This window comes from Pholcus phalangioides, unplaced genomic scaffold, assembly GCF_987345545.1.
Source record: "Pholcus phalangioides strain wild (caught in Gottingen) unplaced genomic scaffold, Ppha-v1.0 ptg000010l_1, whole genome shotgun sequence".
In the NCBI taxonomy this organism is placed as follows: Eukaryota; Metazoa; Arthropoda; class Arachnida; order Araneae; family Pholcidae; genus Pholcus; species Pholcus phalangioides.
Genome location: NW_028301603.1, coordinates 13,874,053 through 13,898,498, shown reverse-complemented (window position 1 = coordinate 13,898,498; position 24,446 = coordinate 13,874,053). Strand labels below are relative to the sequence as shown.

The 24,446-nt window shown below is 37.2% G+C and overlaps 1 protein-coding gene across 6 annotated transcripts in view; it reads right to left on the bottom strand.

The window, feature by feature from the left end:
• LOC149080960 (tyrosine-protein phosphatase Lar-like) overlaps positions 1–24,446 on the bottom strand; it is a 745,683-nt gene that overhangs the window by 545,069 nt on the left and 176,168 nt on the right. For all 6 annotated transcript variants that reach the window (XM_089237674.1, XM_089237681.1, XM_089237682.1 and 3 more), the window contains exon 3: positions 17,305–17,364. The gene's annotated coding sequence lies outside the window, so the exon portion shown is untranslated. The remainder of the gene's footprint in view (positions 1–17,304; positions 17,365–24,446) is intronic.

Here is a 24,446-nt window from a genome sequence, read left to right as displayed (position 1 = left end):
CTGCAAGGATATATCCGAATCTTTTACCACGTAATATTGCAATCGCAACGCGTAATCACCACACCGGCCAGTCACCAGATCCTACTTGAATCAAGATCTCCGATTCCAAAATACTGGGATTTCTAAAACACATTGTCCATACCAGGGGGAGCCTGAAAAAACTCCAAAAATTTACATTCCCCGGTGACTTTAAATCAGGGGGGTTCTTAACCTATGGGTCGCGACCCAAACTTGGCTCGTTGATGCTTTCGAGACGCGTCTTTCTAATCCACTGCCTGGGGCTTTTCTCCGTCGATGAATTTTTGGTCGGTGGATTTTCTTTTATCCGTGAATTTCTCATATCGTAAACCGTTCTTTTTTTCTCCAGGAAAATGGAAAATCAAAAATGGAAAATCAATTCTGAAACAACAGTGACTACCTTAGAAATGGCAAGAAATGATCCTTTCTCACCCCCCAACAGCCCCAGGGGTTTGCAACTCCAGATTCTTAAGGGATGAAAATTCCATATCCTTATCAAAGGCAGACTCAAAAAAGTGACATTCAGGTAAATTCAAAATCGGAAGTGACATTTATATGACACTCTACAGGAATCCGTGAGAATATAATAGATTTTTTAGAGATGCACGCGCATATATATAATATTCTCTCTCTCTCTATCTCTCTCCATTGTCAGAGTACTAGAATTTATCCAACAACGCATAACTCAGCAAACTGTCAAAATAATTTTCTACAAGTATGTGAGAGAAAACAACAACATGGAAAAAAAAAATCCCATTGGCGATCCAACATGGCGTCTTTTTCTTCTTCAAAATCGAATCTTCGTCCACCTAAAACAATTTTTGTTTTTGTGAACGTGAACAAAATACCGTGAGGGATTGTTGCTGAGCGTAATATTAGACGAGAGAAGGAAGTATACAACTCAGCTGAACTCTTCTCCGTTTCGCAGACGGCCATCTCGTGACAAAAAAAGAAGCGAGGGGTTGTTTGACAAAGCGTAAAAGAGAAGAAAGAGCCATGTTGCGTCCATGTATCGTAGAAAAGACAAATGACAACCTCGTTGCAATGGCGTTTAATGCAATGTGCGTTGACTTCACGCCTAAGCGAATGTCATAACGCCTGGATGGGAGAGATAATAAAAAAAAAAAAAAAAGTTTCCCAGTCAAAGTTTCTTCATTGTTGAATGGCAACACTAGTATTTAGAAAAAAAAGTTTTGATACTTTTTTAATTATTTATTTCAATTTTTTTTGAAGAGAAATTCTATGATTATGGTATAGTTTAATTATTTTCGCTGGATATAATTATTTATAAACGAATATCAATGTTAGCTGGAATGAAATTATTATCCTCACCTCTGAAATTAATTAATTACCGCATTAGGGGGGGGGTTCACATCGAAGATTCGATTGATTAATTTAAATTGATTTTTCCCTTTTCTCATTGCATTAGGAGTCAAATTAAAAGTCTTAAGGATTAAATGGTTGTCTTGTGTGATCATTGTGCAGTCGAATCCCGTTTTAACGACTATCGTCACAACAGCGAAAAATCTCGTTTTAACGACCTCTTTTCTAATTCCCCTCCCCGCCATATAAGTTTACATACAAATATTACAAATACAAATACAAATACAACGCCACAACAGGCAAATCATTTTCTATCATAAAATGTTATTAATGCTCACTCCAGTACCATTTTAAAGAAAAGTGACAAGAAATTTAATCGGATACCTTAAACCGTAGTTTGCCAAACTTTTTTGTTCCATCGCCCCCCTGGACTATTCCATCGCCCACCAAGGGGCGATATTGCCCACTTTGGGAAACACTGCCTTAAACTAAGTGATTTTTGTCGAAAGTTGTAAACTGTAGTTTGCTGGAAGTGTGAGTGTGGATAAATCACTAAAAAAGGCAGATACACTGGTATCATGACTAGGGCTCGGATTCATATCGACAATTCATATATCATTCATATTGTCACAATATGACAATTCATATTTTGGGCATTTTCACGAAATAGATAATTTTTTGGGGCATTTTCACGAAATAGATAATTTTTTGGGGCATTTTACCGCAGAAAATCCTATAGTATGCATTTACAATGAAATTGTCTTTCTGAAAAACGTTTATATTTCCTGCAATAAGTTCTTCGTTCTCGGAGGATATTCTTGCTATGTTTCTCACGAGAAACTAACTCTGAATGGCAGGCCAAGCACGAGTGAAAACAATTATTCATTCGGACACTCGGAATTTCTGCGTTCAATGTATTCCCGTGATGCCTAAACCCAACGAAAAATTGCCGCTATCGGCCGGGGCAAAGTACCCATTTTGGCGCGCAAATCATTTTGAACGAACAAAAAAGCAAAATTGGTGGCTTTCTTGACACGGGGCACCAGAACCCGCATTTTTGGAAATTTGTTATGGCCATGATTTTTCAGAGCAATAACATTCAGGCCTTAGTTATACCGAATGAATAACTCAAAATTACTCTATCGGAGATTTCAGGTACGAAAAAAGATGTCAGATTCATAAGATATTAACTGCCATGCTGCATAGAGATTCTCTGACGTCTAGGATCAGTGTCACGACCATAAACTTTTCACAAAGGTATTGTTACAGTCGCGTTTTATATCCATTTCTCAGCCGTGCATAAATGCGATAACGATTATTTTCACTTGGGTATGCAACCATTAGAGGCCGTTCAAGTATTACGTCATCATCTATGGGGGGAAGGGGGTTTCCGATTTGCTCACTTCTGATGACGGGGGGTGGGTGGGTGGGTTTGGATAATGCTTACGTCATCAACCACCCTTTATGAAATTATGGAATATTTTCAATAGCATCTTTCTCTGTGTGCCAAAAACGAGAAAAACCTTTCGATAGATAGTGGACACATGATGTAACATCCCCCCCCCGCCATTGACAAGTGCCCTACAGAGCCATTTTAGTGATCTCTAAATTTTTCGCGGATCCAAGTGATTTGGAAATGTGTCCGGGTCGCTTAAGTGCTCTAGAACTGCACCACGCATCACTCAAGTGATCAGTAATTACGTGCCGCGGATCACTTAAATAATCTGAGAATGTGCCTTGAGTGATGTAGAACCGCACTGGGGGGCCACTTCAGTGCTCTAAAACTACATCACATGTCACTCAAGGGATCTCTAAATATGTCACGGATCGCTTAAGTGTTCTGGAACTGTGTCCCGGGTCATTTAAGTGATCTGAAAATATGCCAAGGGCCGCTTAAATGTTCTGGAATTGCACCACGGGACACTTAAGCGAACTGTAAATGTGCCACTTGGTTCATTTTTACAAAATTATGTTTGAGGGCAGGCCGCATCAAATAACCCCCAGGGCCATATTTGGTCCGCGGGTCAAGGGCTTTTATGCGATTTATCATTATATGGCTTGGAGGGTGGGTCGCAATGAATTTATCAAAGATAAATTTTGAGTTCATAGCCTTTAAATAACATTGGAATTAACAGAAATTGATTATAATAACATATGAAGGTATTTTGTTCCGAAAATTTCAATTGAAATTTTTTTTTTTTGCATTAAAAAAATAAATTTTTGGTCGTGGGGGGGGGGGGGCACGAGCCCCCTATGCCCCGTGAACGTCTCTGATCCCGCCAATATGCGTTAGGATTCAGAGGGGCAGAGCTGATGACGAAATTTTGGGGGCAAGGGGTCCGAGTTTTGCTTACGTTTGCTGACAAGGGGAGGAGGGGGTCAAAAATGGCTAAAATTTTGCTTATGTAATACTCGAACGGTCCCTTAGATAAAGAAAAAACTACGTAAATGATCATCCGCTAAACAATCTGGAATGAGTGATTTCTTGGCTAAAAACCACTGCGTTTTAATCACGGGCACGTACATTCAAGAACATGCCACCATGTCTTCGTAATTTGATAAGAATCGCGTTTCCTGGCATGTATTTACCACCTAAGATCCCAGGACCTGATTATTCTCTCGTTAGGGGACTTTAATGTAACCGGAGAAATGCACCTATTGCGTGTATATACCGTCTCAGTAACTGGACACGTGCTCGGAGCAGGAATCTCCCGGGAAATTTACTGATTCCGGGACAAATTCAATTGTTAGTAGAGATGCCAAGCCGAATTACTCAGGACTTTGTTTTTGTCCTGAGGAGAAAGAACGAATCATTATTATCGGGGCTAGGATTTCTATGACTGCATATTTTTCATGTATTTTGCATATTCCGATACTTTTACGCGATAGAGAAATTTTTCATGACTTTCATCAAATTTAAGGAATTTTTCACGATTTTAAGGAATTTTTCATGATTTTAAGGAATTTTTCATGATTTTAAGGAATTTTTCATGATTTTCAGTGATTTTAAGGAATTTTTCATGATTTTCAGTGATTTTAAGGAATTTTTCAAGATTTTCAGTGATTTTAAGGAATTTTTCATGATTTTCAGTAATTTTAAGCCATTTTTCATGATTTTCAGTAATTTTAGGCCATTTTTCATGACTTTCAGAATTTTACGCCATTTTTCATGACTTTCAGAATTTAAGGCATATTTTCATATTTTGGAGCATCACTTTGCATATTTCAGCATAACAATAAAGAGGGATTTTTTTCCCACCCAAGTTCTCTCTCTTCCCTAGCTTCATTTCCCACATTTGGGAATTTTAGCAATGATTGGCAATATTAATGACCTTCGACATCGTTCTTGGCAATGATTGGCAATATTAATGACATTCGACATCGTTCTTGGCAATGATTGGCAATATTAATGACCTTCGACATCGTTCTTGTCAATGATTGGTGATTTTTCTGCGAATTTTAGCGACTATTGGAAATTTTATTTGTGTACCTTTGGCATCATTTTTGACTATTTGCTGTATAAATACAGCAAAAAAAAAATATATAAGGTTTTGTAATAATTTTTTTTTTTTTGCTATTGGGAATTTTTTGCTATTTGTATTTATCTCTATGCTATATCGATTTTTTTTCTTACTATTTGTATTTATGCGTATGCTATTATGATTTTTTTGGCTATTTGCAATCTTTTCTGCAATTGTTATTGGGAATGTTTTTTGCTATTTTTATTTATTGCGAATTTTTTTTTAATGCTTTATTGTCGTGAATGTAATGCGTTTGTAATTTATATATGCATAATAAAGCAGCAGACACCGCCTCATCCGGGGGCAATGACTAAGATTGGCAATTGTCGATGAAGCACGGGCGTTGCACAGTATGAAATATGAAATGTATAAAAATACGTAGAATCGGAACCCATTCGTGTTTCACCACCAATTACCGGAAAAAAACATCAAACTTGTCAAATGCAAGTAAAGTTTCCAATTGCAGCAAAGAATTTTCAAAACTGAAGTTGTCACTGGCAGCAAGGAATTTTGAAAAAGGAATTTGTCACTGGCCGCCAAGGAATTTTAAAAAAGGAAGTTGTCACTGGCAGCAAGGAATTTTCAAAAGTGAAGTTGTGTGTCACTGGCAGCCAAGGAATTTTCAAAAGTGAAGTTGTCACTGGCAGCTAAGGAATTTTAAAAAAGGAAGTTGTCACTGGCAGCAAGGAATTTTCAAAAGTGAAGTTGTGTGTCACTGGCAGCCAAGGAATTTTCAAAAGTGAAGTTGTCACTGGCAGCTAAGGAATTTTAAAAAAGGAAGTTGTCACTGGCAGCAAGGAATTTTCAAAAGTGAAGTTGTCACTGGCAGCAGGGAATTTTCAAAAGTGAAGTTGTGTGTCACTGGCAGCCAAGGAATTTTCAAAAGTGAAGTTGTCACTGGCAGCTAAGGAATTTTAAAAAAGGAAGTTGTCACTGGCAGCAAGGAATTTTCAAAAGTGAAGTTGTCACTGGCAGCAGGGAATTTTCAAAAGTGAAGTTGTGTGTCACTGGCAGCCAAGGAATTTTCAAAAGTGAAGTTGTCACTGGCAGCTAAGGAATTTTAAAAAAGGAAGTTGTCACTGGCAGCAAGGAATTTTCAAAAGTGAAGTTGTCACTGGCAGCAGGGAATTTTCAAAAGTGAAGTTGTATGTCACTGACAGCCAAGGAATTTTCAAAAGTGAAGTTGTCACTGGCAGCCAAGGAATTTTAAAAAGGGAAGTCGTCACTGGCAGCCAAAGAAATTTCAAAGACAAGTAACGTTGCCAATCACCGCCAAGAAGTTTACAAAGGAAAGTAAGCAACCAATTACAACACAAGAAAAATTGTCAAAGGCAAGTGAAGTTGCCAATCATAGCCAGAAAGATTGTCAAAAGCAAGTAAAGTAGCCAATCACAGCCAGAAAGATTGTCAAAAGCAAGTAAAGTAGCCAATCACAGCCAGAAAGATTGTCAAAGCAAGTGAAGTTGTCAATGGCAGCCAAGGAATTTTAAAAAGGGAAGTCGTCACTGGCTGCCAAGGAATTTTAAAAAAAGGAAGTTTCACTGGCAGCCAAAGAAATTTCAAAGACAAGTAACGTTGCCAATCACCGCCAAGAAGTTTACAAAGGAAAGTAAGCAACCAATTACAACACAAGAAAAATTGTCAAAGGCAAGTAAAGTTGTCAATCATAGCCAGAAAGATTGTCAAAAGCAAGTAAAGTAGCCAATCACTGCCAGAAAGATTGTCAAAAGCAAGTGAAGTTGCCAATCATAGCCAAGAAATTTCCTAGTAAAGTTGCCAACCACAGCCGAAAAAATTTTTCAAAAACAAGTGAAGTAGTCAATCACAGTCAAAAAATTTTAAATAACGAATGAAGATGCCACTTATAGCGAAAAAAAAGTTGTCAAGTGAAGTCGCCAATTACAGCAAAAAAAAAAAAAAATTTAAATGCATGAAAATTTGCGAGTCTTAGCCAAAAAATTTTCAAAGAAGTAGTCGATTACAACCTAAAAAAATTGTCAAAGGCAAGTAAAATTGCCAATCATACCCAAAAACCATGTTTGAAAAGCAAATGAAGTTTCCAATCACAGCCAAGAAGTTTTGAAGACAAGGAATACTCAATACTTGTTAAAATTATTAAAGTTGAAAATTACAGCCATAAACATTCGTCTAAAACAATTATCAATGCCATGAAAATAATTTCAATTTCTTGATCTTAAAAATGTAAATAAGCCTCGTTGAAAATAACGGGGAAAAAAGCGTTTTTTATGAAAAAGTTCAGACGAGACCAAAATTACGAGAACATCTCGTAAAATACGGGTAACCCAACAAATACAAGTTTTTGCCCCGCGAATCACCGCATATCAGGCCCGCGGACTGAAATGGTTGTGCGTCCCTGGTTCAAAAAAGGCTCACCAGTCTATACACTAAAAATTTTCTTGATTTTTTATACAGTCGAATCCCGTTATAACGAACTCCAAAAGACCGGAATAATCATTTCGTTGTAAAGGAATTCCAAGTAATTGCATCGTTTATGTAAACGTTTCTGCAGGCTTAGAAACAGTGTCCGTTAAAATGAGATTTTCGCTATAACGGGATTCGTTAAAACGGGATTCTATCTATTTCCGACCCTATAGAAAACATTATCATGCTAGAAAAAAATTATTATAAAATTTTGTATATTATCAAAAAAAAACCCATTTAAGTAATAACGACGACAACTAGAGAAAAAAATCCAATTCCAATCAAACACTCCAAAAAATTAATTAATTATTACATCAGAAATTAATACAACAATCACAAAATTATTAAAATAATAATCGCAATTTTATAATTGTTTTTTTAATAACTTAGTCCCGGATATTCTAATTCTAATTGAAAGACTACTTGACATCAATCAATTATTGCTTTTTTCCCCCTTCTTCAAATCATTTGCATATTATTGGAACCATATTAAAATCCTTCAGCAAATAAAACTGTGGAATCCATTCAAAATTAGAATTTTTCTAATATTTTTCATTAAACATGTTATCACTTTCGATTCTCTACCATTTCTTCTTTTTTTTTTTCATTAAAACATTTTATCTCATGATAATAATAATGACGAGAAAGAAGCGAAAAAAAAAGTGCATCATTAAGTATGATGTTATTATTCGTCGAGGGAGATAATGAGTTTCCCTTGTTCATGTAAATTTTCCATTTTTTTCCCTTTCGTTTTTCTCATGAAATACTGCATAATGAAGTTGATATAATATGCAAATACATTCCGACATCTTTTATTTATTTATGTGTTTATGATTTTGTTTTTAATATAAAGATAATATTAAAGGATTTGGCGTGTTTTTGATTTGTGGTTTTATTTCCATTTTTAGGGTATTTGTTTGGAAATCGGGGATATATTCCCGCTATTATGATATTTGCATTCCGTTCTAGAGATATCTGAATCGTAGGTTATACACAGCTGGCTGTAGAATTGAATTCCGTGGCGGAGATGTTTTTTCTTCTTATGTACAGTGCGGCCATAAAATATTTTCCCCTGTTCATGGATATTCTATGAATTGGCCCGGAATTTTCTTAGATTAGAGCAGTGTTCTTCAACCTCTGGTTTTACCCCCATTGGGGTCGATTCAAGTATTACGTCAGCATCAAGGGGGAAAGGGGGGGGTTCGGATTTGCTGACTTTTGATGACAAGGGGGCGTGGGGGGGGGGGGTTTGAAAGTTGCTTACGTCATCAACCACCCTTTTTGTGAAGATATGAAATATTTTAAGTTGCTGACGAAATTTTGTTGACGGGTGGGGGGTGGGGTGGTGATGTCTGTGTTTTGCTGACTTCTGCTGACAGGAGGGGGTCAAAAATGGCTAAAAATCTGCTGACGTCAATACTTGAATGGCCCCATTTCGCTCAGTTCATGTTACATCTGCATAGTAATTTTAGATTTAATTTATAAAATATATTCTATATACTGTTTATGTATTTTGTGCCGGTCCGCAAATTTCTTGTGTTTATGCATTTTTTGCCCAGTCTGCAAATTTCTCGAATTTATGTATTTTTGCCACTTTTCGATTTATTTCCCATGTTTACGTATTTATTGTTGGTCTGCATAATGATGCCTCTCATTTGTTAATTTTTTACCGGTCTGCGAATCATTTCTCCTATTTTTGCATTTTTTTTACCCGGTCTACAAGTTATTGCTCTTATTTTTTTAATGCCGATCCACAAGTTATTTCTCCTGTTTAGGTGTTTTTACCGATATCCGCAGACTACTGCTTTCAGGCCCGTCATTTAGAGGGGGCAGGGGAAGGTCCATGTGCTTTGCCCCCTCCCCTGGAAAAAGTTGTAATGACTGTCCTGACTGCTCCTATCTGTTTATTGGTGGTCCGAAAATCATTTCTTATATTTATTTATTTATTCATTTTTTTTTTGCTGGCCTAAATATTATTTTTCCCCATTGATGCATTTATTGCCAATCCGCAAATCATTTCTCAAATACAAATACAAATACAAATACAACGCCACAACAGGCAAAATGCCCAACGAGGTGGCTGATAAAAAGATGCCCATAAAAATATGGTTGTCATATGTTTCAAAAATACAGCAACCCAATTAAAAATGCAATTAACACAAATTACAAACAATAACACATGATAAAATATTATACAATGCCCATAAAGAATACTTATGGTTGTCTTATTCTAAGAATGGATAGCTTCTCGATTTACCCCAACATGTTTATCGTATTTCTTTTTAAACGTGTCAATTGTGTTACAATTTACTACCTCCGGGGGTAAGCTATTCCATTTATTAACAACCCTATTGGAGAAAAATTCCCTGCGACACCATAACCTTGCATTGTCCCTCACCAATCGATACTGGTGTCCCCTTGTAAAAGCAGTCGATTGGCGGTGTACTAAAAGTTCATGGTCCATCCTATCCATCCCATTGAAAATTTTGAACACTTCGATCATATCTCCTCGACACCTGCGTTCATCCAATGTAAACATATTCAAAAAATGAAGTCTTTCTTCATAACTCAAGCCCTGTGTGCCAATAAGGACACGCGTAGCTCTTCTCTGCACCCCTTCAACCAAGTCTATGTCCCTCTGTAGGTATGGTCTCCAAAACCTTACAGCATACTCCAGTCCAGGACGAACTAAGCCTCGAAAAAGCGGAAGAATGACTTTAGGAGAACGCGAAGAGACCTTTTTGAAAATGAGACCAAGCATTCTATTCGCTTTTTTGACAACCGCTGAACAATGTTCAGAAAACTTAAGTCGCTCGTCAATGAGAATTCCCAAATCGGTGACTCTAGTTGCATCCGGGATAGTGACACCATTCAACTCGTAAGAGAACCGTGGGTTGTTCGAACCAAAATGAGCGACCATGCACTTATCTACGCTAAACGTCATGCTCCATTCATTTGCCCATGCTGCAATCTTGTTTAAGTTGGTCTGGAGCAACTCCCTATCGCTTTCATTCCCGATTACCCCCATTAGCTTCACATCATCTGCGAATTTGCTAGTAATTCCATCGATACCCTGATCGAGTTTATCGATAAAAAGTGAAAAAAGTATGGGGCCAAGGACACTTCCCTGAGGAACTCCACTTGTGACGTCTGTCCAACCAGAGAATTCCCCGTTCACCATAACTCGTTGCGACCTGTCTCTTAACCACGATTCTATCCAATTCAGCAAGTTGCCCCCTATTCCAATCTCGTGTAAACGCTTCAAGAGTTTGCCATGTTGGACCCGATCGAATGCCTTCTGGAAATCAAGGTAAACAACGTCGACATTTTTGCTCTTACCCAAAGCCTTAGTCACGTAATCATAGAAGCAAAGGAGGTTAGTTACACATGACTTCCCCTTCCTGAACCCATGCTGATTATCCGACAATACATTATTCTCGTCTATCCACTTCACAAACTGCCTTTTGATGATAATTTCCAAAATTTTCGAGAGGGAGCTCGTCAAACTCACTGGACGATAATTAGACACCACTTCTCTACTACCCTTCTTAAATATCGGAACAACGTTAGCCAGTTTCCAATCTCTCGGGACGATACCCTCAGCAACACTACTCCTGTATATCTGTGCGACTGGCCCCAACAATTCATTAGCACCTTCCCTGAGAACCCTGGGATAGATATCATCTGGTCCTGGTGCTTTGCTTGCACATACATTTCTTAGAAGATTTAGGACCTCCACGTCTTCCACTTGAATATCGTTGAGCGTTTTATTACCCCATGCAACACCCGTATATCGAATATCAATCGATATCATCAATCGATTCTCATATTTATTTATTTTTTTCCCGTCCGCAAATTATTTCTTCCATTTGTTCATTTATTTCCCCAGTCCGCAAATCATTTCTTCTATTTCTGTATTTTTTACCTCATATTTACCTATTTTTTGCAGGTACGCAAATTATTTCCCCCATTTATGATTTTTTTCGCCAGTTCTTGAACAATTTCAATATGCAAAATCGTATTTATTTGTTTTTTGCCTGTTCTTGAATTATTTCTCTAATTTTTAAATTTTTTGCCAGTTCACAAATTATCTGTATTTTTGTATTTTTTCCCCGGTCCAAAAAGTTTTTGTCTCACATTTACTTGTGCTTTTGCTGGTTCGCTAGTTATTTCTTCTATTGCCAGTTAGCAAATCGTTTTTCCCTATTTATGTATTTTTTTGCCAGTCCGCAAACTTTTACTACTATTTTCACTTGTCCCTAGTAGTAAAAAACGTTGAACAATATTGGCTTTACAAGAATCATGTGCAATTTTAAATACTATCACGGCTGAAAAACAAACTTTTACTGCACATAACCATTCGTTGACATTATTGGATAAATATTAAAATTCTTTGAAAAAAAATTTATTTCTCCTTCAAAATTAAAATTTTTCAATTTTTTTTCATTAAACATGTTTTCACTTCCGAGTCCGCCATTTCTTCTTCATTAAAACATTTTATCTCATGATAATAATAATGATAAAGAAGAAGCGTAAAAGTGTATCATTACAGTATAATGTAATTATCCGTCGAGAGAGATAATGAGTTTCCTTTGTTCATGTAAATTTATTTCTTTGATGAAATATTGCATAATGAAGTTGATATAAGGTGTAAATAATTTATTACACCTTTTATTTATTTATAATTTTGTTTCCTAACAAAGTTATTATTCCTGTACTGAGGGTATTATTTGCGATTTTCATTTGGATCATTTTTGTCGCGCCACGTTTATTTTCTACACACGAGGGCTAATTAGACCGGGAACTACAGTTTATTGCCGATTCCGAACGGCAGCCGTTTTTTTCATACTCATCGACGGGTTGGTGAGCTAACCCCTCGATGTGGGACTCCCTGAAGTAGCAATCTTTTCCTGTGGTCATGCCGCAGTTTCGGTTCTACCCCCTATGTCAGGAAAGTTTCTGACAAGGATGGAACCGTGTATCGAATTCGCAACACTTGCGAGAGGCTACTAAGCCTCTACTTCAGCACCTCACGCCACAGTGCGTGAAATAAGGAAGGCTGGGTCGTGTCTCCAACGGTGTAGATGGTAACACGCTTGTCCGGTATGCAAGAGGTCCTGAATTCGTGTCCCGGCGAAGACAAGATGACTTTTCTTTCCGAGTTTCCCCTCAGCATAATATCCAGAAAATAACCTGTTTCCTTGGTAAATTGGGCTGAGAAAAACTTTTATTCTAATACAAAAATGCTAGAAGAAAATGACATGCTTGTCAAGCACTAGATATTATAAGGTGTTACTCCCCCCCCCCCCCCCCCGTCAGCAAAATTTCGTCAGCAGCTTAGAGTATTTCATATATTCAAAAAGTGGTGGTTGATGACGTAAGCAACCTTCAAACCCCCCCCCGTCATCAAAAGTCAGCAAATCCGAACCCCCCCCCCCCCCCGCACCTGGATGCTGACGTAATACTTGAATGACCCCTAAGATGAAGACGAATGTAAAAAGAAAAAAAATTAAAAGAAAAACCAAAAAGAACAAGGAAGTCATCATTCACAGCTTCATGTACACTAAGAAAGCTGGTCGATCGGCTCAGTTGAACTGGTGGTTGTAATTTTCGTACAATTTTACCGCGGTTCCAAATTGGTAAGCGACACGTGTTGTATGCCAACATGTACAACTTGCCCCAACATGACTCTTTACACAATAGGGGGGATGTCTCGCACGGTTCCACAAAAGTTTCCATGTAGCATTTTAAGAATTGAATACGAAACTTTATTGACCACTATACCAATCACAACTGTCGAAAACTCGACATAAAAAACAATTCAGGAAATGAGGAAACTTGCTGTCCTTCCTCTCTGGGAGCTCCCATCACGCTGAAACTACAATGGACGAAGCAACGCCCTCAGGTGATTTGACAATGGCAATGTGTTTTCAACACTCTCCCTGCAGTATAAAAAGAGGAGCTGTATGTCAAACTGCCCCCCCCATATGCCAACTACCCCAGTCTCCTATGAAGTATATATATACTATTTATGTGTATTTTGTGCCAGTCCGAAAATTTCTCGTATTTATGTTTTTGTGCCAGTCCGCAAATTTCTCGTATTTATGTTTTTGTGCAAGTCCGCAAATTTCTCGTGTTTATGTTTTTGTGCCAGTCCGCAAATTTCTCGTATTTATGTTTTTGTGCCAATGCCAATCCGCAAATTTCTCGTATTTATGTTTTTGTGCCAGTCCGCAAATTTCTCGTATTTATGTTTTTGTGCCAATACCAATCCGCAAATTTCTCGTATTTATGTTTTTGTGCCAGTCCGCAAATTTCTCGTATTTATGTTTTTGTGCCAGTCCAAGAATCATTGCTCCTACTTATTTGTTTGTTGCTGGTCCGCAAATCATTTATCTCCCATTTATTTCATTTTTTTTGCATTTCCACAAATTATTGTTCTTATTTATGTTATGTATTATTGTTATTATTGTGTTATGCAATTATATGTTACTATGTAATATTTATATTTTTTTTGTCGGTCTGCAAATTCTTTCCCCGTTTATGGCTTTTTTTTGTTGGTCCTTCTATTAATTCCCCTATTTAGGTATTTTTACCGGTCCGCAGATCACATATCTTTCATGTATGCGTTTGTTTTCCTGTCCGCAAATCGTATCTCCCAATTATGTGTTTATTTGCTGATCCGAGAGTAATTTTTATGTTTCTCATCTTTCCCACAAATTATCTCTCCTATTTATTCCGATAAAAGAAGTTTAGAGCGACGGCTTTTTTTTTATCAGAAAATTTGTAGCGCCATCTATTTTCAGAATTGCACGTAAAAATCTGAAAATGATTTATTTTAATGAGTGTATTTTTCTACTTGAGAAGCTTATGGTCACTAGACTTTTTTCTAGAAAAAACTCATTCCGTGCATTTTTTCCTCCCTAAAATATCATGTCTTTTTTTTTCTTCTTATGAATTTCCTAAAACATGGAAAAAATGTCTCGAAGTTGATAAATTTTAAATGTAACGGATATATGAGATGTCCATGTAGTTGTAGTTTTTTACTCATGTCGTCCGGGGAAAAAGACATCAACGAACATGGTTTCGTGGCGACACGCAAGATTGCAGTCTCTCTTCCAGTGGGGAGGGGGGAAACCACGAAAACTTATTTCTTTCCCCTAGAAAGTTCTAAAAAAGTTGAATATTTTCCTGTTTTTTCCGGAAAATTCCGGTGTATAAATATCAATTCGGAGGATGTGTTTCCTGAAGAAATACCAAACGACTCGCGAATACTTGGAAATGATGGAATGCAATCCGTAACCGAAAGGAAGCTGAACCAATCAGCTTCCGTCTTACAAAAAAGAACTTGTTATTTTTCTCCGTTAAACCGAAACTAAATGAGAGAAGGGGGGGGGGGAGATTGAAACAATGAAACAATTTCATTGCAATTTTTTTTCCTGAATATCCCTGAAATGTTAATGGCAGTAGGTAGGAGTGGTTTTGAATATTATTTTCAAATTACTTTACACATTAACGACAATTTATGATGACCATACGTACTGTATTTTCTTGGACAATCCCGTATTGTCCCGTAATTTCCCACCAATTATCCCGATTAATTATTTTTAAATGTACGTTTTTTCATGTGTAAAAGCCAACACGAATTTTATCCTTTATCGAAATCAAGGATTAAAATTATCTTCCAAACTCGTGAATTGTATTATGATAAGTATGATTGTAAATAAGAACACATATACATGTCATGCTACGTGCTTTATTTCGTAGAATTCAATTTAATCCACTGCAATTTGTGCAATACTGCTTATTGGCGATTTTTTCCACTGATTTTTAGCAATAGCTGGCGATGATTGGCAACTTCCAGCATTTTACCGTGTATGGAATCCCAATGTCCCGTATTTTACCGTATCTGGAATCATAATGTTCCGTATTTTACCATATCTGGAATCATAATGTTCTGTACTTTACCTTATCTGGAATCCCAATGCCCCGTATTTTAGAGTACTGTATGTGAAAATAGTTGGCGATTTTTTTTATATTTTTGACACCATTTTTTGGAGATGATTGGCAATGTCCACCATTTTACCGTATCTGGAATCCTAATGTTCCGTATTTTTCCGCATCTTGAATCCCAATGTCATATATTTTACAGTATCTGAAATCCTAAAGTCTCTTTATTTAATCGTATCTGGAATCTCTATGAGCCGTATTTCACCGTACCTGGAATCCCAATATTCCGTAGAAGTCATAAATTTTTGCCAAATTATCATCAATTTTCCTCCAATACTAATCAATATTCACCAAATAGTTACAAATTTCGCCAAATACTAACCAGTTATCATCAAATAGTCAATAGTCACCAATTTTCGCCGAATTGCCACCAAATGAAGATAGTCTGTCATAAATTTTCACCAAAATTTGCCACATTTAAGATAGTCTGTCGCCAATTTTCGCCAAATTTTCCACCAAATGAAGGTAGTCTGTCACCAATTGGCACCAAACCGCCACAAAACATGAAAGAACTCCCAACCCCCTAAATGACCTTTAATTCGGCTGAATAAATTTTAATTATCTAAACAACAAAAAAATTATGTTGTATAGCAAGCGTTCGTCGCCAAGCGCCCCACTACGGAAACTCAAAGACATTAACGGCCGTATTCACCAACACAGTTTCAACTGCAATCGCAGGTTAAACGATCAGCGATCGACACGGATTGGTTAAAATCCTTGATTTAACCAATCCGTTTCGATCTTCAATCCTTTCACCTGCGATTGCAGTTGAAACTGTGTTGATGAATACGGCCGTTAGGGGAGGGAGGAGGTAGCCCGGGCTTATTGAAAAGAAAATGATCTTGGGTGCCTTAAAATGGAACGTATCAAATTATTACGGAAGTTATTATAGGAAACGTATAGTAAAAATTTGGAGTATTGCAGTTCAGGGATAGTCTTGGGGATCCGGAAATTTCACCCCCAACATTTCTCCCCGGATATTTCGCCTGCCCGTGTGGGTAAGGAAGTAAGGGGTGAGTTGTCAAGTAAGTGACTGTATGAGAGAGAGACCAAGCAATTGGGGGGGGGGGGGAAGTAACCACATAAGTGGGTGTGTGACCAAGTGAGTGTGAGAGACTGCATGGTTGAGTTAAAGACCAAGTGAGTGATGAAGTGTGTGACCGTATGAATGGCGGTATGACTACTACTTTATCCCGTATACCAGCTCCGGTCATATATCGCAATACGGCAATTTCCAACCAGTGGAGTTGGGTGGGAAACGAAGACGCCATTTACCGGTGGTCACCCCAGGATCGGTAGATGAAGAACTTGTTTCTGACGTTCTATGGCCGGATTCGAACCCATGGACCTAGGCGGTAACCTTAATAGTGGAAGACGAGCATCTTACCACTGCGCCACTCGGGAGCTGGCGGTATGACTAGTCAAGTGAATGACCAAATGAGATACTATATGAGTGTGTGAATGAACATACGGTGACGCAGTTGGTCATTCTTGCGGTCACTCACCAAGCCTCTAATTTGATCACTAATATGGTCATTCACTTGGTAACTCATATGGTCACTCACGTACTCACTCGTTAACTCACTCGTTAACTCACTCGTACGGTCACCCACTTGCTTGCTCGCTCATACGGTGACTCACCAACTCACTTACTTCGTCCCTCAAACAGTCAAGAGAGGCGAAATATCTGGAAGGGGGGGGGGGTCAGGAGCGAAATGTACCAGGGACTAACCGTGCCGGGGCGAAATGTCGGAGGTAAAATTTCCGTAAATCATAGTATTCATCGTCATGACCACCTCAGCTATACAGTTATTCAGTTTCAACCATCAAACAGATCATGATGTACAGCCATTCAACGGAAACCGATGGTGATTACGTTATACAGTGATTATTCTGTTACCTAAAAACCCAATCATGATTCAAATCATATCATTTAGTTCCAAACGAGAACCATTGACTCATGTTTGAAACAAAAAAAAAATGTACTTACCTTTCTGAATCTTTTACATGCTGTGCGTTTCAGAATATGAACACGTTTTATATGATGCACCTGAAAAGAAAAAAAAATGCATTATGACATTAGTTTTTGAAAACATGAGACAAATTTTCGTGAGGCAATAAATAGGTCTTAAAGTCGGACCCCGCTTAAACGGATATCGAAGATTCCGGCACAAAATATCCAATTGAGCGGGGAATCCGATTATGTCGGGGAACAATTACATTGCAGTTTTATATCGTACAGTATCGATTTTTATACTGAAAAAAAATATAATCTGTGTATATTATCCGAGCAAGAATGACTTAAATATCAGATTTCGCAAGTACTGAATAATAAAAGGACTCAGACGAATAATAAAGGAAAAATAAGGAATAATAAAGACAATAATGAATATAAACTGGAAAAATAACCGAAATAAAAAACGGTTAGCATCGCTAGGTCACGGGAATTTTTTTTAAGACAGGAAAAAAAAAACCCTCAAAAACAGCCGATAGGTGGCGTTGGTACGAGCGACTTCGGTGGGAATATGTAAATGAGACGGTTATAAGAACTTGCGTTCCTTATTCCGCAACCAGTTCACCGTTGTAAACCGTGTATGCGGACCTGCTGCACTCTGCCGTAACTGGATTTGTGCAACGTTTTATCCCCTGGTGGTGGTCATGTGATAACACATTGTAGGCGAGTCACGTTAACGCCCACGTTGTGAATCACTGGTCTACAGTGATGTAATAATCTTGTTACCTTCGCCCACTACGTTAGCAAATTTATCACCAGGTTTGAAAAGTGTGTGCCAAATCAGATCTATTTGAGAATAATAATTAAATCAAAATTAACACTTTTTTCGCCAAAAATGTGGTAATTTTCTAGCTTTCACTGTAAATCAAATCTTTTGAGGGGAAAAAAAGCTGGTTTTCACATCTTTTCTAAGTTTTCTTAATTTCACTAAGCTTCGATAGCATTGTCAACAGCTTCAGAAACGCCAAATACGTTTGGTGTACGTTTGGCGAATTTGGAAATTACGTAATCAATTTTTAAAGAATTACACTCCAGAATTGTCGGTCGAATCAAAAAACAGAAAATACTTTTCTATATTCGTTTTTGACGATGGGATTTTGGATGTGATGTGGATTTTGGGCGGTCGATAGATCTACCATGTATACCAGACACTAAAAACCTTTTTCCAGCCAATGAATCTAAAGTTTGAACTCGCGTTCCTAGTTCCATACGCCACGTGGTTTCCTTCATTTACGCAATGAAATAGCAGCTAATTCAAAACCAATCAGAAATGTTTTGCGGTAACATTTCTCAATTTTTTCGACTCCAGTTCGAAATGAATCTTGGTGGGTATTGAGATACCACGAGGTAACTCGCAGAAAGGAACTCATTTTTTGTGAAATTGTTGAGACAACCGGATTTCCAATCGTCTCTCTTTCTCTTAAGTCCAAAATCAATAAAGATAGAGAGAGAGTTCTCGTTCCCTGATGCGAGAATTTTATCACTGGAACATCCATTTGGAGGGAAAAGAGGTATCGTATCGTAATCTGGTTAGGAGTATGAAAAGGGAATTCGGTTTTACTCTCTCCAACTGCAAATGAAATAAGTTTTTTTTTGGGAGGGATAACATGGAAAAACCACGGCTGAATGGAATCATTTTCTGTCTTGCATGCAATTCAGTGCTGCTCCATGAGAGAGAATTTATTATTTCTTCCTCTCGCTCATTTTATTATCTTCCCTTTCCTTGTGCGTGGGGGGAAAAACTGACTAAATTACACCTTCGGGGGAAACTGATACTGAAATATTACCTTGTCGCAAATGTCCTTGAAGATTTTTTTTTATATATCGTGGTAAATTGTAAGGAAGGAGCTTGTATTGTATAACGTTTTTTCCCCACAGATCCTAGTTTAATCTTTTTCCTCAAAGTCTAATTGGATATGCTGTTTTACGATTTGAAAGTTTTGGTTGCGAAGAATCTCTCATCATTAGGGAGAAATGTGACTGATTGGTTGAATGTGATCATAATTGAGGTGAATGAAATTTACGTTTCGGTGGGCCGATGAGCAGGAAATACTAGTCATATTATTCCCAATTATCACCAAATAGTGTCAAATTATCAACAAATGATATCAATTATCAACAAATGATATCAATTATCAACAAATGATATCAATTATCAACAAATGATATCAATTATCAACAAATGATATCAATTATCAACAAATGATATCAATTATCAACAAATGATATCAATTATCAACAAATAGTAATCAGTTATAGCCAAATAGTAACCAGTTATCGCCAAATAGTAACCAGTTATCGCCAAATACTAAACCATTTATCGCCAAATTAGAACCAATTCTCGCCAGATTGTAACTGATTCTCGCTAAATAGCAACCAGCCATATCCAAATAGAAACCAAATCGCCGAATCTACAACAATTGGGCTACGTTGTCTGTCACTAATATGCACCAAACAACCGTCATTTCTGGCTGGCATTGGCGCTGACATCAGTCGCGAGTAATCCTTGAGGGGGTGCCTAACGAGATACCACTGGGTAACTCACACGCAGGAGAAATTCATTAATTTTCTTTCATTTTATGAAATAGTAGTTGAGACATGCGAATTTTTCTAATCATCTCTCTTTCTCCGAGTCCAAAATCAATAAAGATAGGGAGTTATCGTTCCCTGATGCGAGAATTTTATCACTGGAGTATCCATTTGTAACCAGTTATAGCCAAATAGTAACCAGTTATAGCCAAATAGTAACCAGTTATCGCCAAATAGAAACCGTAACCAGTTATCACCAAATAGAAACCGTAACCAGTTATCGCCAAATAGAAACCGTTACCAGTGTTATCGCCAAATAGAAACCAGTTTTAAAAATTGTAACCAATTCTCGCCAGATTGTAACCGATTCTCGCTAAATAGCATCCAGTCATATCCAAATAGTAACCAAATCGCCGAATCTACAGCAATTGGGATACGTTGTCTGTCACTAATACGCACCAAACAACCGCCATTTGTGGCTGGAATTGGCGCTGATGTCAGTCACGAGTAATCCTTGGGGGGTGCCTAACGAGATACCACTGGGTAACTCACACGCAGGAGAAATTCATTTTCTTTCATTTTATGAAATGGTAGTTGAGACATGCGGATTTTTCTAATCATCTCTCTTTCTCCGAGTCCAAAATCAATAAAGATAGGGAGTTATCGTTCCCTGATGCGAGAATTTTATCACTGGAGTATCCATTTGTAACCAGTTATAGCCAAATAGTAACCAGTTATAGCCAAATAGTAACCAGTTATAGCCAAATAGTAACCAGTTATCGCCAAATAGAAACCGTAACCAGTTATCGCCAAATAGAAACCGTAACCAGTTATCGCCAAATAGAAACCGTTACCAGTGTTATCGCCAAATAGAAACCAGTTTTAAAAATTGTAACCAATTCTCGCCAGATTGTAACCGATTCTCGCTAAATAGCAACCAGCCATATCCAAATAGAAACCAAATCGCCGAATCTACAACAATTGGGCTACGTTGTCTGTCACTAATATGCACCAAACAACCGTCATTTGTGGCTGGAATTGGCGCTGACATCAGTCGCGAGTAATCCTTGAGGGGGTGCCTAACGAGATACCACTGGGTAACTCACACGCAGGAGAAATTCATTTTCTTTCATTTTATGAAATGGTAGTTGAGACATGCGGATTTTTCTAATCATCTCTCTTTCTCCGAGTCCAAAATCAATAAAGATAGGGAGTTATCGTTCCCTGATGCGAGAATTTTATCACTGGAGTATCCATTTGTAACCAGTTATAGCCAAATAGTAACCAGTTATAGCCAAATAGTAACCAGTTATAGCCAAATAGTAACCAGTTATAGCCAAATAGTAACCAGTTATCGCCAAATAGAAACCGTTACCAGTGTTATCGCCAAATAGAAACCAGTTTTAAAAATTGTAACCAATTCTCGCCAGATTGTAACCGATTCTCGCTAAATAGCAACCAGCCATATTCAAATAGAAACCAAATCGCCGAATCTACAACAATTGGGCTACGTTGTCTGTCACTAATATGCACCAAACAACCGTCATTTGTGGCTGGAATTGGCGCTGACATCAGTCGCGAGTAATCCTTGAGGGGGTGCCTAACGAGATACCACTGGGTAACTCACACGCAGGAGAAATTCATTCATTTTCTTTAATTTTATGAAATGGTAGTTGAGACATGCGAATTTTTCTAATCGTCTCTCTTTCTCCGAGTCCAAAATCAATAAAGATAGGGAGTTATCGTTCCCTGATGCGAGAATTTTATCACTGGAGCATCCATTTGTGGAGTGGGAAAGAAGCATCGAATCGTAATCTGGTTAGGAGTGTTAAAAGGGAATTCGGTTTTACTCCCGCCAACTGTGAATGCAATAAGTTTTTTAGAGGAACAACATGAAAAAAAGAACACAACTGAATGGAACCATTTTCTGCCATGTATACAATTCAGTGCTCCATGAGAGAGAAAATTTATTGTTTCCCTCTCTCTCTCTCTCATTTTATTATCTTCTCTTTCTTAGTGCGAAAAACAACTAACTAAATAATACCTTCGGGAAAACTAATGCTGATCTGAAATGTCTTCGAAGATTTTCTTTTCCTGCTAATCGTGGGAAATTTTAAGAACGGGAGATTATGTTGCATAAAGTTTTTCAGATCCTATAGTTTAATCGGTTTTTTTTCTCAGAAGTATAACTTATGGGATATAAAGATATGCTCTTTTACGATTTGAAAGTTTTGTTTGCCAAGAATTTCTCATTATTATGGAAAAACTTTGGTGATTGGTGGAATGGTGATCATCATCACTGCAGCGGATGAAATTCACATTTCATTGGGCTGAGTATACTCCATTAGGACGGAACAGTAGTCAATTATCGCCAGTTAGTATGAAATCATCACCAAATAGTATGAAATCATCACCATATCGTATGAAATCATCACCAAATCGTATGAAATCATCACCAAATCGTATGAAATTACCACCAACTGGAATCAATTATCACCAAATAATAATAAATTGTCACCAAATGGCAATTAATCATCGCCAAATAGTAACCAAATAACCGAATTCAGAATAGGTGGGAATGGTCGGTCACTAATAAGTGTCAAACAGCCGTTATTTGTGGCAGACATTGACGTTGAAGAATGTGTGTGACATTCGTTTGACTTAATTTCCTGGCATGGCCAGGTAGCCAAATTATTATCAGGCTAATTTATCTGTCTTAATAATATCAAATTACCAATGCGGCAACTTCCTAAGACTGCGTATGGTCACAATATGTGCCACTGAAGTTGAAAGATATCGTCTTGACTTCATGAAATTGAAGCACTAGTGAATTTGAATTCGATTCCAAGCCGCAGGTCTAGGCTGACGTGTGGAGAGGGGTGACTGATTGCTCAGATTTATAGGATCATCCCGTATTTTCCGGGACGGACAGATTTTCCCTACACTGTGGAGATCCCGCTCTTTTTTTTCATATAACAGTTTTTGAAAACCATCACGAAAAACGATTTAAGTGGGAAAATGCTTTAAATGGGAAACCTCAGTGAGTGTTAGTGAAACATGGAACCACAATAGCAAGTCGTATAAAGCGGGAGAACGTTCCAACAGGTGATGTTATAAGTGGTATCCGCTGTATTATCTAGATCCGTGAAAGATTGTAAGCAAATTCTATCAAAAATATTAATTTGATTTAAATTTCTGGATTCTCATTCATTTTGAATAGTTTATTTCTATTTAAATTTTGAATTAATTTTGATTTCATAAATTTCCATTCGTTGCCCATTTTCCTCCTGTTTTAAATTTATATTAGTTTTTCCTTCAATTTTTTGATTTATTTTCGGTTTTTCCTTCATTTTTAAAGCTATTTCGATTTTATAACTTTTTATTTATTTTCGTTTTATTTTCATTTGTCAATTCTGAATTTATTCAAAATTTTTCGTTATTTCCAAAATTTGAATTTATTTCGCAATTCTATCGTTCATAAATTTTAAATTTATTTCACATTTTCCTTGGTTATTAAGTTTTAAATTTCACATTCTTTCTTTAGTTTTTAGATTAATTTCCCATTTTCTTTCATTTTTGAATGCATGTCCAATTTTCTTTCATTTCTAAATTCATTTCCAATTTTCTTTCATTTTTGAAATCATTGCGAATTTTTCTTCAGTTTTTTAAATGTTATTTCAATCTTGTAAATTTTCATTAGTGCCAATTTTTTTCCAACCATTTTCCGATTGAATTAATTTTCATACATTTCCCATTTTGAATTTTTAATTGGTTTTTCTTTTTACTTTTTCTCTGTTATAATTCTTTTATTTGTCCTTCATTTCCTGGAATTTCCCGATCTTCAAAAAAACGTTTTCCAGTAAATAAATACACTTATAAAAAAAAAGGAAAATTTATCCCGTTCTTTCAGCCGCGTTGTCATTCTGCAACCACTGGATGGAAGGAAGAATCCAGGACCCAGTCGTCAGCATTTCTCTCTCTCTATTTTTCACCGTTTGGCAGCAATGTGACATACTTTTTCCGGAGTTTGTCGGATATCTTGACCAGGACCACTTCTCTTCTCCAGGCTAAGTCCCGGCATGTGTGTGTGTATATATATATATATATATATATAGACACACACACATCAACCTTCCAAGTCCTCTTCCGATTTTTCTCACACATCTCTCGGACTTCCATTTATATCTCTCATTCTTCTCTCTTTCCCATTTCCGTTTCGAATTTCCTTCGACCATTTTATTTTCCAGTTTTTATTATCATTTCCCAGGATTGGGATAAAAAAAGATGGACCATTTCTTCCTCCAGTTGATGTCAGGTCTCTTAAAAATTCTGGAAATATAGTTGTGAGAAATCGATGCTGAGAGGATATGAAGCATCAAGAAGTATATATTCCCCCTCAACAATGTCACACAATGAAGCTACAAAAAGGCTTATGTATTAGTTAAATGCACAAGGAAAGGTTGAAATTATTTAACAGGATAAGTCAAGTAAAACAAAAATTTTGGAAATTTCCAATTGATTGATTGATTGATTTTGTCTCTCTATTCCAGCCTGGATTTCTAATTTATTACTTTATTCAATTTTTCTCG